The sequence below is a fragment of the Nestor notabilis genome, unplaced genomic scaffold (genome assembly GCF_000696875.1).
Source record: "Nestor notabilis isolate BGI_N333 unplaced genomic scaffold, ASM69687v1 scaffold13361, whole genome shotgun sequence".
Lineage (NCBI taxonomy): Eukaryota > Metazoa > Chordata > Aves > Psittaciformes > Psittacidae > Nestor > Nestor notabilis.
The window spans coordinates 28,375-34,374 of record NW_009915243.1 but is presented as its reverse complement, the minus strand read 5'-3'; positions in this window follow the sequence as shown (position 1 = coordinate 34,374).

Sequence of the window (6,000 nt, the reverse complement as noted above, 5' to 3'; positions counted from 1 at the left end):
GGCTCTGCCCCTGCACACCCCGACCTGCAGACACACACACACACAGACACAGACCCACCCACCGCACACCCCTGCTCCTGCTCACAGCACCTCTCTGCCAGGGAAACGGCAACCGTCCAGGCAAGGACCTGAATTCAAACCATGAGTCGTAATTTAAGGCTTTTCCATCCAAGCCCTCTTGGGGAAACAGTTATTCATAGAATCATAGAATGTCTTGGGTTGGGAGGGAGCTTAAAGATCATCTAGTTCCAACCCCCTGCCACGGGGCTTGGACACCCTCCACTAGAGCAGGTTGTTACTAAGAGTGTCTTTCCTAGGTGTAGTTCGTGTTGCTTAGGAGACACTTGAAACCAAGGGCAAAGCCGAGAACTGTGTCCTACGGCTCAACCAGATGTTGCTCCAGGTAGGGAAGCACCCCCTGCATACGTGTACGCAGAACACAAAGGCATCTCTATCCCTGACAATCTACACCAAACTAGGCAAGCTACACAACCCAGAGCCATGCAAGAGATTCCCAACACAGCACTTGTACCCACACCATAAGCTAACACCATCACGCATATTTAACCAGAAAAACCTCTTGGATGAATACAAGGATGTCGTAACAGGATATGGGTACCTTACGGTTTGTCAGGAGTGTTTTCCTCATTGACAGATTGGAAAACACATTCCCATGGGATGGGGAAGCTCATTCTCTGACCCTGATGCCAGAAAGCTGCCCTGCCACAGCATGGGACAGGCCCATCGCTATGGGAGTCAGTCTTTGAACCAATCCAACCAGTAAGAGACTCCTCAGCAATTAAAATCCCTTTGTCAAAAACACTATGTGCAACTGGCATCGTTCCGAGCCAGTCCCCACACTGAATTCAACCAGCACGAACAAACCCAAGGTTTTGGTGAACCTAAGCTAAACGTTTGTCACTCTGTGGAATACCCAATGGCAAATGAATTGCAGCCAAGGGGATAGATCTCAAAGCAATCACACTGCAATGCTCAGGATTTTACCTGGCCTGTAAGTAGATAAAACCATTTAGGATACACTTGTGTTGGTCAAAACTCTGGACTGGACAACAGCATGACTTGGCAGATTTGGAGTTAGTCTTGTGCAAAAGCCTGAAAACACAAACTTGGGGTTTTTGCCCCACCTTTACCCCCAAAAAGATCTCTTTACTTTTTTCTTGTAATTTATGGAGTTTCTACTCATGGCAACTGGAGTACTACAACTATAGCTCAGAAACACGAACTCTGAATTCAATTTAAGCAAAGGGTATTGTGGTTATACAAAAACCAAGCTCTGATTGAATTATTGCTGGAGAAATGATCTTTCCAGAGCAGAGAATGATTTACATACCAATTGACTCAAATACTATTTCTGGATCCTTAGGCATGAACAGACACTATAAACATCCTTAAGAAAACAACATACATTGAACTCGGTATCTGAGATGCATAAGGACAAGGTAGCACTAGACTCACCAAAACAACATCTGGTTGCTGAAATTTCACAACAAAAGATGTACCACTGAATCAAAACCTCCTCAATGCCTAGATTTTTATTACAAGTAGAACTGCACTCCTGTAGCTGACAGCTATTTCTGTAGGAGAGCGCTGGTTTTCCCTCTAGCTGACATTCTATTGTTTCTACAAAGCTAGGAGTAATAACTCTATTCAGAGTTCATGCCAACTTACTCCTACCTGCTTAACACACTCAAACCCAAACCAGCAATATCTCAAGTTAATTCTCTTAAGCACCAGAAGCCAGACCAAAGCAGCCAACAAAGGGTGCAGATTGCAACTGGAAGGTAACTGGGCTGGAACTACAGCCCTCGGTCAAGTGCCCAACAAACCTACTATGAAGAACCGCTTCTAAAAGACATCAAAACATGGTTCCAGTGGCTGAGGTCTGCGAGAGCCTGAAAATACTTCCATCTTGTAGAGACTTCTCCCACTCTGTACAGTGATACAACACAACCTCATCCGAGACTGCTACAAGGTATTCAAGAAATCAAAGTTGTGACAAGAACTCTTGGGAAAACTACTGCTTGTAAAAGATAATTAAACTTTGATCACCACGTGAGCAAAACTAATCAAACAAGGGATCCAGAGGTGCAGACACGCTGACAGCAACGCTATGTCAGACTTACACACCATGACTCACAGGTGTACCTTAGGTTTCATTTCAGCTGACGGTATGCAACCCTTGTGCTCCTGAAAATTAAATGTATTCTTCTTAATTTAAATGAACATATGGAAATGTGATTGCCATACAAGTGGAAAATAAGTGTTAACCACCCACAGCTAAAGTACTGTTCCATTTTATGCCTCTGATGAAGCAACACATACAGTCAAGTAACAGTAGTGACATTTTAATCTATTTCTTCATTAAAAACCAGTATCATTTGCACCAAGACAGATGAGTGTATTTGGTAGAACTTCTGTGTTCTGTAATCCTCTGCTCATGGAGACAAAAAAGTGGGATGAAGGGAAACTGGGTAGCAAGAGTCCTGCTATCTCCTACCAGGCCTTGAATTTCCACTAGGAATCGTGACCCCAGGGTAACATTCCAGGTCCTGTCACTGGATTATTTTCTGTCATTTTATTTTATCTGTGCCACAAGATGTCCCTCTCACGTCGTAATTTTCTTAATATAGTGTATTTATCTGGTACAACAGTTCTTAGTTTTTTCCTTTTGACATTATTTCCTCCCACACAGACCTATATCCAAAAGCTTTTCTTTTCTCCTCAATATTGTAAATGTCAAACTCTTTACATTTTGGTATTACGAAGAACTTCTCCACTAAGAGACAGTCACAGATCCAAGAGATACAGTAGTTGCATTAATCCTTTTTTAAAACCTTGTCTGAGAAGTGGCTATTGTCCATTTTGCTTTAGATCATCATTTTTGGATTATTTTTAACCTGTGTGGCTCACTTCACAAGTTTTCTGCTCCATAACACTTTCCATCCACCTGGGACTGTCAAAATCATGAAGTATTTTTCCTGCAGATGTCCATTAAACCTGGAGCAAATCCCCATGTCTCTTCTTCTACCTTTCAGTGGCTGGAAGCCCGAAGATTAACAGCCGGAACCACGATTGCCAAAGCCCTACCAGGAACAGATGCCTCTCAAAGGGATTGTCTATATCATTTTACCTAGAGTTTGCTTTCTGTCCTCAGTAGGGACATGACCTTAATTCACTGGGCTGGCTGTCATCCACCACGAGCGTGGCAATCTGGAGTTGCTAAAAGCTTTATTATTGCACACAGATGGTGTGCAAATTCTCAAAAGTAATTTGTGGAAGCACCACAATGGTGAGACTGAGACACTACTGCAATAACAAAAACAGAGAGTACAAAATCCCAGCTAGTGTTTAGTAAAGAAATAAGGGCAAATAATTAATAAATACTGCCATGATGACTACAATGCAACAAGCACACCTTGAAGCACAGTTCCAACACCATTTTTAATGTACAACCCAGATTCAAGAAGAGACCTAGACACCGCCTTCACTGGTAGAACACAACGGAAGAGATTTCCTTTTCAATCATTGAGCAGCCACAGATCAACAGTAAAGAAAAAAACAGCTTTGCAGCAGTTAATTTGCAAAAGAAAGCAGAAAGAACATAGATTTGCTGAGCACCACAGGCCAGAATGCACAGGAAAGCAAACACCAGAAGCAATCCTGGGGCTCCTGCATCCAACACCCTGAGCACAAGGGGAAAACAAATCCCTGAAAGAGGACAGAAGGTTTTGAAGCAGCTGTCAACAGAGCTCCTTATTAATTTGGGACTGTGCTGCCACATGGGGTCATGAAAAGCCTGGCAGAAATCAAACGCAGCTACAGGAATAGAGGTCAGCATTAAGAGAGAAGGGGCACTGGATTACGAGTACTCAAACAGGCTTATGGCATCTCCTGCTTGCACCAAGAGGCAAAGATTTGTCGTCCACTCCATGTGCTCCTGCACTACACCACAGCAGTTATTCTCAGATAAACCACTCTCAATGCATGGTCATGCAAGTAACTGCATGCTTGCCAGAGAAGAATTTGTATAGGAGACATGCACGACATGGTGCAGCATGACGAGGACAGTAAGGCAACATAAGGGACTCTTGCCTTCACATAATTAACAAATATATTTTTCCCCCCCAGACACATTTACTTCTGTGCATTGCTGCATATTGACTGTAACCAAGCTGCTATTTTAAGAGCAGTAAGAATTAGTCACACTAGAACTCCAAAATTATCAAATAATCTATGAAAGGCATGAAAATAAAAACTTCAGGCCAAAGTGCACTCCAGCATTATTATACCGTGAGCATATACAAGGGGTCTGCAAACGTTATCTTCCTGGGTCTTGAATTCATGTTCTCATCAGCCTCCAAAGCAACCTTTGCATCCTTTGCCAATTCCCATCTTTAGTTCTTCCACACAACCACTAATAACCCTTTTTGAAGCCTTACACTTCTCCCACTGCCTGCAGATTGAAGAAATCACAGTTCCACTGTGAACTGGTCAGACACTGTTGCTCTCAAAGCACCAACCTGTGCCCATTCCACAGAAACAGTCTGAGCCATTTTCATATTTAAGTCACAACAAGGCAAACAGCCTTTCAAATTATATATATATATATATTTTTCACTGGCTTGAGCTGGTTATCGTGGCATGCTGGTAGTAAACTACAGACCTCACATGACTACATGAGCCTGAAATGGTCATTCAGTACTCATTTACTTCCATTGTTTAATTTCTTAATTAGTTTCCATATCAAATGACCAGTGCAGGTATAAGCAGTCCTTTGCTGCAATCAGCCTACACTCCCTTTTACTTGGACTCTGGAGATACTTCCAACACATGAGACCCAGGTTATTTCCTTTGTCTCTGCCAAATGCAAATGAGCGGAAAGGTTTCACAGATTTAAAAATGAAACGTTACACTATTCCTTTCTAGCTCACAAAGATAGTAGCAGTACATGTCACCAACTGTGCCACAGAGATCATCTTTTCCATTCTGATACAAACACACTGAAACAGAGAAACAAGTGACACTGTCAGCTACTCACCAGGCAATTAAAATCACACAACAGGATAACTGTGATACACTCTGTGCCAGAGCACTCAAACTCCACATTATTTGTATGATTTATTCACCATAAAATCCAAGTTACAGCTCTGCAACGCATGTACCGATATAAGGAATTCAGATCAAGTTTCTTCTATATTCCAGAAGTATGTGAAAGTACTTATGGCAGGACATTTTTAGCTAATCTAACATGATTCATTCAAATCACGTAGGATCCTGCCTGCATGATTCCAGCAGAAACCGAGTTTAATTTCAGAAGCCCTCTTGCCCTCAGAATAAGGTCTTTAATTGCTCCTTGTGAATCTGTGCCATCAGAACATAGATATACAGGGGCTGATTCAGTTGTTTTGTTTTTCTGACTGGTGAATAATTCATTTCTGCTATATTTGTACTAAAGTTGCATCATTAATAATTTCTAATTTAGTCCTTCTGGATTTGCATGCTTGATGAAAGCAGTAAAACACCCTGTATTTATACAGATAATGGTCAAGTCCAAATTTACACGTTGGTTTTCTGGATAAGGAAGTGACATTTCATTTTGTGACCCACTTGTTACTCTAGAACTTTGAGAAACACCAAATGATGTCTGTATAGTCAATTCTTAGTTCCCTACATTACTGAGCTCAGCATTCAAGGTGAGAAGTTTAAAACCTGCTGTCAGTGCAAAAATGTCCAAAGTGTTCTGGTTTTCCTATCAAAAAAAGGCTGTGATTTCAACTAGCGTTGGTTTTTTAGCATAAATGTTGAGACAATATCAAAATGCAGCTTTCATTCAGGAAAACCAAACAAGCAAAGGAAACGAGCTCCCCAAGTCAATTCTGAAAGCAATTAATAGAATACTCATTTCTGACACGTTAACACAGAACTCACCTGAGTGAAACTGAAAAACTAAAAAGAGAGGATTCTAAGTAGAGATAATGC